This window comes from Mandrillus leucophaeus, unplaced genomic scaffold, assembly GCF_000951045.1.
Source record: "Mandrillus leucophaeus isolate KB7577 unplaced genomic scaffold, Mleu.le_1.0 Scaffold1428, whole genome shotgun sequence".
NCBI classification, from domain to species: domain Eukaryota; kingdom Metazoa; phylum Chordata; class Mammalia; order Primates; family Cercopithecidae; genus Mandrillus; species Mandrillus leucophaeus.
This window is the reverse complement of record NW_012101397.1, coordinates 10,769-22,999: the sequence shown is the minus strand read 5'-3', so window position 1 is coordinate 22,999 and position 12,231 is coordinate 10,769. Positions and strand designations below refer to the sequence as shown.

General features: G+C 42.1%; 1 protein-coding gene across 8 annotated transcripts in view; it reads right to left on the bottom strand.

Annotated features, from left to right (window-relative positions):
- Nucleotides 1-9,060, bottom strand: part of LOC105535197 (intraflagellar transport protein 122 homolog) — an 81,923-nt gene extending 72,863 nt beyond the window's left edge. For 3 of the 8 annotated variants that reach the window (XM_011974193.1, XM_011974194.1, XM_011974196.1), the window contains exons 1-3: nt 8,991-9,054; nt 7,286-7,370; nt 652-730 (exon numbers count right to left, since the gene is read on the bottom strand). The gene's annotated coding sequence lies outside the window, so the exon portion shown is untranslated. Of the gene's footprint in view, nt 1-651; nt 731-3,044; nt 3,197-7,285; nt 7,371-8,990 lie in introns of all 8 variants that reach the window. The other 5 variants (XM_011974191.1, XM_011974190.1, XM_011974195.1 and 2 more) reach the window with 4 other exon arrangements.
- Between the last annotated feature and the right edge of the window lie 3,171 nt (nt 9,061-12,231).

Sequence of the window (12,231 nt, the reverse complement as noted above, 5' to 3'; positions counted from 1 at the left end):
TATCAGGGACACAAGAGTGAGAAAAAAAAACAGATGCAGTATCTGCTCTTATGGAACTTACAGGCTGATGAGCAATACTAATCAGTCACCAGAATAAATCTAAAACTGCAATTGTGAGAAATGCCTCAAAAGAGATCTGCCCCAGCCTAGAGAGGCAGGAAAGTCCTTACAAAGAAAGTGACATTTCAGTCTGAGATTTGCAGGGTAAGTAGGGACTAACTAGTAGAGGAATAGGGGAAGAACACAGCAGATCCCCAATAGTGAGAGGAGGCCTGGAGCACACTGACCCCAAGTTTCTGACATTTGACACTGGGTGGATATAAGGCCATTCTCTGAGATAGGGCCACTGGAAGATGACAAGTTGGGGGTGGGATAAAGTCTACAATGTCAGATGAACTGAGATGAGCTTCATGAAAGCACCTGGCCCAGTGCTGACCACGCCAGTAAGTGGCCAAGAAATATTCATTAACTTATTCACTACTCAATCTTCCTATACCAACCACACACACCCACAACTTAATTTCAAGTTCAATTTAAGAGAAAAAAGTTTTCTCCTACATCTTTTCTAAGAAGTAGCCTCTAAGAGGATTTTGCTGCAATTATTCAATAAGCATCAAACTCATAATACTGTACACCTAAATGGTTACTTACGTGTACTTCAGAATGCCTTCCAGTTTTGATGTCCAGATAATAACGCTTTTGTCAGCTGATCCAGAAGCAAAGCGCTTGCCTAAAAGTGTTTTTAAAATGGAAAGTCTTACATTTATCTTAAACCAGCATTTCCCAGAGAGAATTCTTTAGAAAACTAGTTCTTTAAGGTACCTAATAAGTGTTAGCTTCTTTACTACTTCTTATCAGTACTGGGAGGCAGGACCTTGGAGTCAGAATATTTGGGTTCCAAACCTGCTTTGTCTGACACTGAGTAAACAGAGATGTATTGGGGGCCTACTACTATGTAGTTGTCATGTTCTATGCTAGGGATCAAGTAATGATTAAAACACACATGATCCCTACTTTATAAAGTTTAGTCTAGTGTAAGAAGTAGGCATCAAATTAATCTAACAAAAATACAACGTGGTAAGACACAGATCCTATGAAAGAGAATAACTAGGGAACTTGATTTACTTTTTTACTTAAATTTTTATTTTTGACAAATATCTACTTATGAAGTACAATGTGATATTTTATGTACATACACACTGAAGAATGATTAAGCTAATTAACATATCCATCACTGCAGATACTTTTTTTTTATAGTGAGAACATTTAAAATCTATTCCTGGCCAGGCACGGTGGCTCATGCCTGTAATCCCAGCACTTTGGGGGGCCAAGGCAGGTGGATCACGAGGTCAGGAGATGGAGACCATTCTGGCTAACACGGTGAAATCCCGTTTGGTAAAAATACAAAAACAAAATTAGCCAGGCCTGGTGGCAGGTGACTGTAGTCCCAGCTACTCGGAAGGCTGAGGCGGGAGAATGGTGTGAACCCAGGACGTGGAGCGTGTAGTGAGCCGAGATCTTACCACTGCACTTCAGCCTGGGCAACAGAGCGAGACTCCATCTCAAAAAATAATCTATTCTTGTACCAGTTTTGAAAAATAGGCTATTATTAACTATGGTCACCATGCTGTGCAACAGATCTCAAAAATGTACTCCTTTTGTCTGACTGAAACTACCCTTTGGTCGACATCTCCTGGGGGACCTAATTTAGATGAGGGAAGGTTTCTCTAAGGATGAGATCCTTCAGTGGAGACCTAAAGGATGAGCAGAGCTTAGCCAGATGTAGAGAGGAGAAAGACCCATCCACATGGATGGAACAGATGTGCAAAGGCCCTGAAGCAGGAAAAGCCTGGCATGTCTGAGGGAATGAGCGGAGTCATCATGGAACTGAGGGAAGGGTGAGGTGGGTTGTGGAAGGATCTCTTGGGACCTCAGGGACACATTAGAGGCCTTGCTCTTTATCCTAACGCAATGAGAAGCCAAAGAAAGGTTTTAAGCAAAGAGTGGTAGATCAGATTTGCATTTTCATACTACTTGGGCTTTATGAAGGAACAGACTGGAGAGAGGCAACAAATAATAAGTAATTTGTTATTAATTATACTGTTACACATTTATAAGTATTTGGGAGAGGATCATGGTATCATGGCAGCAAACAATGGGGTCTTCACCTACTCTGGTGAAAGATGAGGAATAAGAGGTAAGCATGAGCCACATTCTGTACACCTTAAGGACTTTCAGACTTTATTCACAGGGCAAGTGGAAGGTGACCTTGGGCAAGTCACTGTTCTCTGAGCCTCAATGCCTTCATCTGAAACACAGGAATAGTATCTTCCTCAGTCTTTTTGTGGGACTCAACTAAGATAGTATCTGTAAAGTATCTTTTTTTTTTTTTTTGAGACCAAGTCTCACTCTGTTGCCCAGGCTGGAGTGCAATGGCACGATCTCAGCTCACCACAACCTCCGACTCCCAGATTCAAGAGATTCTCCTGCATCAGTCTCCCAAGTAGCTGGGACTACAGGCGCCACCACCACACCCGGCTACTTTTTTGTATTTTTCATAGAGATGGGGTTTCTCCATGTTGGGCAGGCTGGTCTTGAACTCCTGACCTCAGGTGATCTGCCTCCCAAAGTGCTGGGATTACAGGCATGAGTCACCACCCCTGGCCCTTTTTGAGACGGCGTCTAGCTCTGTCACCCAGGCCAGAGAGTAGTGGCATAATCTCGGCTCACTGCAACCTCCGCCTCTCAGGTTCAAGCAATTCTCCTGCCTCAGCCTCCCAAGTAGTTGGGATTACAGGCACACACCACCATGCCTGGCTAATTTCTGTATATTTAGTAGAGATGGGGTTTCACTGTGTTGACCAGGCTTGTCTCGAACTCCTGAACTTGTGATCCACCTGTCTTGGCTTCCCAAAGTACTGGGATCACAAGCATGAGCCACCACGCTCGGCCAACTACCTTTTATAGTAGCTGAAATAGTAGATATTAGGGTGAGCCGTATGATATTGCTGCAAATACTAAAGAAACAAAGAAACTGCTCTTACTATTTCCATCACTCCTCCTTCATCCTGGTAGGTAGCAGGTGATGTGATGAAAAGCATAAGCTTTGGGCTCAGAGTCTCTGGGTCAGAATTCCTAGAGATCTCACTGAACAGCTGTATGACCCAAACAAGCTACTGAAGGGCTCTATGATTTCCTTATTTGAAAAATGGATATAATGTTAGTATTTACCTCATGGTTGGTGTGAAGATTAAATGAGTGTATGTATGTGTGTACATACAGTTGACCCCTGAACAACATGAGTTTTAACTACATGAGTCCACTTTTACATGTGAATTTTCTTTTGCCTCTGTCTCCCTGGCACAGCATCACCAACCCCTCCTCTTCCTCCTCCTCCTCCTCTTCCTCAGCCTATTCAACCTGAAAACAATGAAGACGAAGACCTTTATGATGATCCACTTCCATTTAATGAAGAGTGTATATTTTTCTTTTTTCTCAATTAACATTTTATCTAGCTTACTTATTTTAAGAATACAATGTATAATACATATAATATTAAAAATGTGTTAACTGTTTATGTTACAGGTAAGGCTTGTGGTCAACAGTAGGCTATTAATAGTGAAGTTTTGGGGGGTTCAGAAATTACATGTAGATTTTTTACTGCACAGGGAGTGGCACCCCCAACCCCTGTGTTGCTTAGAACTGGGCCTGGAATAGAAGCAACACTAAAAAAAAATTAGCTATTTCTATTATTTCTTCATATTATATTGTTTTTCTTGAACAAAAAAACTATGTCTTACATACTTTTATATCATGGTTGCTCATTAAATACTTATTAAACTTGGGCCAGGAGCGGTGGCTCATGCCTGTAATCCCAGCACTTTGGGAGGCCGACGTGGGCGGATCACAAGGTCAGGAGTTTGAGACCAGCCTGAACAATGTGGTGAAACCCTGTCTCTACTAAAAATACAAAAATTAGCTGGGCATGGTGGTGTGCACCTGTAGTCGCAGCTACTCAGGAGGCTGAGGCAGGAGAATCGCTTGAACCAGGGAGTCGGAGGTTGCCGTGAGCTGAGATCGCACCACTGCACTCCAGCCTGAGCGACAGAGCGAGATTTTGTCTCAAAAAAAAAAAAAAGTATTAAACTTAAGGGAGAAATCAGAAGCAAGTAGACTTAAAAGAGCAATTCAGTGTATCTCAATCTTCAGGTCTGAAAGGAAAAAACCAGTTCTGAGGACTAAAAGACTTTTTAATCATCATACAGGTGTCATGAAGAGGCAGCGTGATACACCAGAAAGAACGAGGGCTCTGCAGTCAGAGGACCTGGGTTAGGCCTGCCTCTGCCACCATCACCTGTAACTGCTCCAAGTCTATTTTCTCATCTTTGAGCAGGGATAAGAGTCCCCTTGCTGCCTGCTTCAGAGAGTTGTTGGGAGCATCAAATGAGATGTGTGTGACAAGACTCTGGAAAGTGCTGTGCAAATGCCACTACCGACGGGTCACACTCTGACATCCCCAAGTGCCTTAATGGTGTTGCAGGTCAAAGAGTCCTGCTATGCTTATAAACACCAGAGGCATCAGAGGCCCAATAGCTCTTCTGTACCTACTGGGCCTCATACCGGGCCCCTGACTGGCCCACGTTTCTCAAGAGCCACTAGGGTGAGACAGAAACAGTTCAGCTCTCCAGCCTCCCTCCTCACAGGTCTCCCTAAAACATTATTCTGAACTTGAACTCAAACATATACACACACACACACACACACACACACACACACACACACACAATATGACTACCATGGTATAGCACACCTGACTATAAAGCAAGAAATTAGTTTTGTCTTTGGGCCAACCTGCTACAAGGCCTTGGCAAGTCACATGACCTGCCTTTTTTTTCAGAGACGGAGTCTAGCTCTGTCACCTAGGCCAGATTTTAGGGAGTCTCACTATGTTGCCCAGGCTGGTCTCAATCCTGCCTTAAGCAATTTTCCCAACTTCAGGTTCCCAGAGCTTCAGGATTATAGTAGGATTACAGGCATGAGCCACCGTGCCCGGCCAATTGTCTATGTCTTTATGCAGGGCTAAAGAGAAGAGACTGGACTAATCAGACTAAATTATATGCACGAAATTCTGCATATATATGAAGAATCTACATTTTTCTAGAAAGTGGTCTAAAGCTTCCATCTGACTATCAAAGAGGCCCATCAGCCAAAAGAAATTAAAAAATCTGGGACTGGAATGATCTCCAAGGTTCATTCAAGCATTATAACATTACAATTTTGTGACTTCTTGGCAGTGGCTACAGAATGTTATCTCTAATGTTATCCATTTGATACATGAAGAAATCGTGACTCAGACTCAATAACCAGCTCAAACTCACAGAATTCTGGTGTTGGGTTGGGGTTGGAACTCACAACTGTCTCATTCCAAAGCCCATGTTCTTCCCACTAATCCTATGCTGTGGGACAACATGGATTATTTTAAAATAAATTTAAATCTCAGTTTCATGCATCACTTCCCTTCCTTCCCAACCCACCTGGTACCCCAACTGTAACAATCCTTCAACCCCACCAGAACCTACTACTTCTCCATTGCTGTCCTCTCTCTCTTCATTATTCAGCCAACAATTCAAGGTTAATGTACATAATTATTTATCTGTATACACTTTCTGCTCCCTTGCCCTCCTACTTCATCTTCAAATGTGCTTGCAAAACCACCTCTGGTTAAATTCATCTCTTCTGTCTCACAACTATGCAGCTCAGAATGGCTGGAGAAAAAGACATAATCACACCAACTAATCTCACTTTCAATTCATGATCACAAACTTCAAGAGGGCCCTTCATGTCACTGGGGATCTCACTACACCTCCCGGGTCCACTCTCTGAGGCAGTGATTTTACACTTTTTCCTTTCTCTTCAACTCTCTGAAACCTCCCTTCCCCATTGTCACTCTCAGTTGATGTTGCTTCCTATTTCACTGAAGAAAAAAAAAAATGGAATTGAGAATTTCCATTAGATTCCTACTACCACACTGTCCCCATTTGCTGGCCTCTGCAGTTCCTACCATACCCCTATCTAAAGCAAACACCCTGTCTATGCCCTAGATCCCATCTCCTCTTGCCTACTCAACTCTGTTCCAGCAGGCCTCTCCACTCTCCTATATCATCAACTTTTCTCAAATTCAGCATGTGTAAAACTGAATTTCTGATCTTCAACTTTAAGTTTTCTCTACCTGCAGTCTTTTCCATCTCTGTCAGGGGGCAACTCCATCTTTTCGGTCCTCAGGTCAAAAACTTTGACTCCTTTTTCTTCACAGCCCATATCCAATCTGTCAGACAATCCAGTTGGCTCCACCCTCCCATTATATCCAGAGTCTGATCATTTCTCACCACCTCCTCTGCCCCTACAGAGGTCTGAGCCACCATCACCCCTTGTCTGGATGATGCTTTCTCACTCAGATGTCCCAACCCTCACCTCTTGCAGGTTGTTTCCAACTCAGCAACTAGAAGGATCCTTTTAAAATATAAATCAGATCAGATCCCTTCTCTGCTGAGGACCTTTCAGTAGTTCCACTTTGATTGAGAATCAAAATCTTTATGATGGCCAGCCTGATCTGACCACCCCATGTCTGTTACCACTTTATCCTCATCCTCTACAATTCCTGATTCTCTTTGATCCAGCTCCTAGTAGGCACACCCACACCTAAGGGCCTTTGCAATGGCTCTTCCTCTGCAAGGAGCTCTCGTCCCCCAGATGCCCACTGGCACAATCTCATTGCCTTCTGACTTCAAAGTCTTTGCTCACCTGTCCTCATCTCAATGAGCCCACCTTCACTAGTCTAATTCAATACTGCACCCAACCCCCTGCCCTGCCCAGCACTCTCAATCCCCCTCACACTGCTCTACTTTTTCTTCTTCCATAACAGTTATCACCTTCCAGCATACTGCTTAATTTACCTTTTTACTATGTTTACTGTATGTCTTCCCTCATACTCTCTTCCTCCCTCACTTCTCACCACCACCCCATAAAACAGAAGCCCCATAAGGGGAGGGACCACTGTTTTTTTCTCTGAAGTATCTCAAGCATCTTGAACAGCACCTGGAATATAGATCGCCTCAATAAATACTTGGTAGACTGAATGACTGAATTGAAGTCTAAGCAACTTCACTATCTTCTGAACTTGCAAGTTGTACTCTAGCTTATTAGAAATAATTAAAAAGTGACTAAGGAGAAAAATGAACAATGATGAGACCATCATAGAGAATGGAAACCCAGAGCAGCCTTTTACCATCCTTCGCATATGCCACACAGTACACAGTGTCTTTGTGTCCCTTGAGGGGCTGAAGTAAGGTGCCATCAGAGGTGTCATAAACCTGGCAAAAGAGACAAATACAGATTATCTATGTGATATCTATTAGTCAGAATTCCTGCAGGGTTGCTACTGCTATTTTTGTTTTTATAACAATACACATGTCAATATTCTAAATTTGTATCCAATAAAAACTATACGGTGAAACCAAAAACAACGTGACTTAAAGTTGGGTAACCAGGAAGTAAAGGTCCCAGGTCTATGTACTACTATGTGACCAGGAATATACCACTAATCCTTAAGAACCAAAGGTTCAATTATTCACTCCATGGAAATGCTTTACACTCATCCTTACCTGAATTCAGATACATGACTAATCAAGGCAGGCCCTTCTAAATAAAACTAGCCCATAAAAAGAGCCAGCTATAACATGATTAAATTTTAGTGCCAGTTCTGCACTAAAGCAGCATAATAGAGAGATGTTTCATATTTGCTACCCAGAGTTTGAAAGTCACACAACTCTGGGTTTTCAAGTAGGAGGGAATGTTATAAAACCCAACTGCAGACCAGGCATGGTAGCTCACGCCTGTAAACCCAACACTTTGGGAGGCTGAAGCGGGAGAATTGCTTGAAACCAGGAGTTCAAGACCAGCTTGGGCAACAAAGTGAAACCCCATCTCTACCCAAAAAAAAAAAAAAAATTATTTTAATTTAAAAATTAGGTGGGCGAGGCGGTGTGTGTCTACAGTCCTAGCTACTCAGGAGGCTGAGGTGGGAAGATCCCTTAAGCCCAGGAGTTTGAGGCTACAGTGATCTATGATTGCACTACTGCACACCAGCTTGGGCAACAGAGCACAACCTTGTCTCTAAGAAATAAAATACAATAAAATCCAGCTGTAATATGGATTTAGGTATTTGATAGCCATGTGACATCTATTACTACGTGGAGAGTTAAAAACACACCATCTGAGAAATCAAGGGGAAACTTTCTGAAATGGTTATAGTGTTGGAAAAGATAACCTATGTAGAAAAACTAAAATGGCTTGGATTGTTTACACTGGAGAGAAGTCTGCAGAACAATTTAACCATACAAAGAATGGAGATTAATCAGTCTGCGTATCTAGAGACAACAGAGAAGAGGAAGTAGACTTAAGACAGAGAGATCATACAAAGGTTTTTTGGTCAAACATAAAGGGTTCTCTGAAAATTACTTTTATATACCTGGATAGGTTCCAGAGAGAGCATATGTTCTTTAAAAATATGAAAAATAGGACAATATCCATACGGAATTGTTTAGGTAGGCCAATGCCTAAAAGTTGGAGTCTGACTTTTCACGGACAGAGCACCTTCAGTCCTGTTGCTTGAATTTTTCTGGGGAACAAAATGTAAACTGACACCAGTCCAGTTTCAAAGGCATTGTGATTGTTTTCAACTCTTTCATGGGTGTCTCAAAGTAAAAAGGGAAAGATTAATGACCCCAAAGGAGGTATTGTTCACAGGTTTTTATCTGATAGTTTACTTGCCTGTTTTAAATAGCCCATTTCCATCCCTATTAAAAAGTAATAAGGAAGGTTTTTCCACCCTTGCCTTTTTAATCTCAAAAAAAAAAGGGGTCACATTTCAGAGTACTCACAAGAGGGAGGTTAGGGAAGTACTTTAAGAGGAAACTAAAACAAAATCCTACCAGTAATCTGTTGCCGGCAGCCAGAATCAGTTGAGTTCCATCAGGCTTAAATGCGATGTCATTTATACTGAACAGAAAACAAGGCGAAAAGACAATTAGGAATCAAAATTATGAAGTCTGCTAATGGCCAGGAAAGTAAACTTTATTTCCATTAAGAAACACTGTGTGTGTACTGAGGAGAAAAAGAATGATTAAGAATTGCATTTGTTGCAAATTCCATTCAACCACCATACCACAACAGCCCATTCAATCATGATCCACTCAGTAGTTAGCTCTTTGTCCTGACTTCCTCTTATCCAGAAACCAGACACAAGAAATTATTCAAAGGGTCGACTGTTCAGGGTATTAACTCTTCTAATAATACCATAAAGGCCAGACCACATGAGAGAATGTGTTGTAGCAGGACGGGCGGCAGACAAAACTCCTCAGACACCGAGTTAAAGAAGGAAAGGGTTTATTTAGCTGGGGACATCGGCAAGACTCCTGTCTCAAGAGCCAAGCTCCCCAAGTGGGCAATTCCTCTCCCTTTTAAGGGCTCACAAGTCTAAAGGGGTTCGTGTGAGAGGGTCATGATTAAGCAAGCAGGGGGTACATGACTGGGGGCTGCATGCACCGGTAATTAGATTGGAACAAAACAAGATAGGGATTTTCTTTTTTTTTTTTTGAGACGGAGTCTGGCTCTGTCGCCCAGGCTGGAGTGCAGTGGCCGGATCTCAGCTCACTGCAAGCTCCACCTCCCGGGTTTACGCCATTCTCCTGCCTCAGCCTCCGGAGTAGCTGGGACTACAGGCGCCTGCCACCTCGCCCGGCTAGTTTTTTGTACTTTTTTAGTAGAGAGGGGGTTTCACCATGTTAGCCAGGATGGTCTCGATCTCCTGACCTCGTGATCCGCCCGTCTCGGCCTCCCAAAGTGCTGGGATTACAGGCTTGAGCCACCGCGCCCGGCAAGATAGGGATTTTCACAGCGCATTTCTATACAATGTCTGTAATCTACAGATAACACAATCAATTAGGTCAGGGGTCGATCTTTAACTACCAGGCCCAGGGTGTGGCACCAGGCTGTCTGCCTGTGGATTTCATTTCTGCCTTTTAGTTTTTACTTCTTCTTTCTTTAGAGGCAGAAATTGGGCATAAGATGATATGAGGGGTGGTCTCCTCCCTTATTCCCCCCTTTTGAGACTCCCACTCATTTTATTAGTGGGAGTTCTCACTTTCATTTTCACTACTCATGTCTTCTTGCAAGACAGATCGATAGTGATTCATATAGTACACTTGTGCTGAAGCATTTTGGTGAACTAAGGTAGCGATGAAGCTTTTTATCATTTGAAGAAGTACACGTAGCAAACAAGGGAGCAGTAAGTAGGTTCCTATTACTATTATAACTCTTATTATAAGAGTTTTAAATTCTCTCAGCGCTGGGAACCATTTTCCAAACATGGTCCCAGGATCAAATCCATGCCACACTTGCACGGGCACATGTGCCAGTTTTGTCGTATCTCTAACTATGTCTTCGACTACTTGCCCTTGATTATCTATGTGTAGGCAGCAATTAGTAAGGTTAAATTTCCTGCAGACCTCTCCTTCAGCTGCTAGCAAGTAGTCGAGAGCTAATCTATTTTGATAGATAGCATTTCTCATCTGAGTTTCTTGCTTGGCCAGAACAGTCAAGGCTCTGCTAGTTTTATTAGTGATTATTTTTAAGACAGCTTGTAACCGTATGATTTGGTTAATCATGTAAATGGGGGTCTGGTATCCCCACGAGCCGTCTTGTGCCTAAGTAGCAGGCCTATATTGTATGATTCTCTCAGGGGGCCATTTATCATTTTTTCAATTTCTTATAGCTATACTTCTCTTTTCGCGGGAAGCACAGATGGGAAAGCCCGGGAGTTCGCCTGTTTTTAAGAGCAGTTGGAAGAAAGATGGTTTAATAGTGCCAATAACACAAATACCTGCCCACTGATCAGGTAATCTGGCATAAGTTCTATGCCCACATATCCAGTATAATCCAGTGGGGGCTGTCCAGTCCCAGTGGGACTCCAGGTGGGTCCACACGGTTTGCAACTTTGGGAATTTAGTAAATGGATTTCTCTCTGTGTGATCTGAACTCCAATAAGTGACTGTTTTTGTGGTACTATTGTACAGTTTCTGTCTCAGACAACTAAGTCACCTTACTGGGTGAGTGAATTCTTTTCCTTCTCTAGCTATGCAATGTTGTCCAATAATTGAGGTTTTTAGGACCTAGAAATTATCAGGGTGATTCTTTTGAGCCAGGAATTTATCAGGAACTGGGTCTGTAAGTACTAATTCTCAGGCTTCCTATGGCCATTGATCTCTTATTACAGTTCCTCCACATACATAACATGAAGTGACACTGAGAGACTGTGCTACTTGCTCGGCTAATTGCAAAAACAAATTTCTTGTTTTTCCTGGAATTTCTGGTACTGGCACTTTTAGCTTATCATAGAAGGTTTGAAATACTGGCTCAGGAGAGTGTTTATAAACTTTTCCTCAAACCATGATATTTACTTGAAAATCTAGTCTAGATCCATCAATTTTAGGGTTCCATGTTCCCCTTTTTTTCCAGTGAGGATCAACAGGATTGGTTATTACTAGTTCTAAGGGGTTACATTGTCCCTTAGTACAGGAAGGGTCATTTTTTCCTTTCTGAAGGTGGACTGGATCCTTCTCATTTTTTTTTTTTAAATCCAGGTAGCCTAAATGACACAAGACCAGTATTTACATTTATTTCCACACAGTCCTAATTTATGACAGATGTACTTATTTTCTGCCATATAGCCCCTTTTCTAATTAAGAGAACTATACCTTATTCCTAACTTATTACTATTAATGACAGCACAGGCATCAAATTTTAAGGTGACTTGTTTAGGCACCCTTTTTTTTTCTATTTTGTCTAACACTTTACTCGTATTGTTTATGAGCCCCTAACAGTCTTCTGTTCTTAATCTTATTTTAAAAACTGTGGTCATGGGAGGCTCAGATGGGTCATAACACACATCCGGTTGGTCATTTCCTGGGCTATATACCTTGTATAATATAACATTATACAAACAAGTTCTTTTTAGAGTTCCAGTACACTTATAATAACCATAAAATAATAGGACCGTAGTAATCTTTTGTCCTATCCCAGTGACTTGATGTATACACTGGGAACAGTTCTCAGTCTGAGGAAGGTCAGTTGAAGTCCTTACTGTACAAGTCCAAATTTTAAGGAAAATGAGTC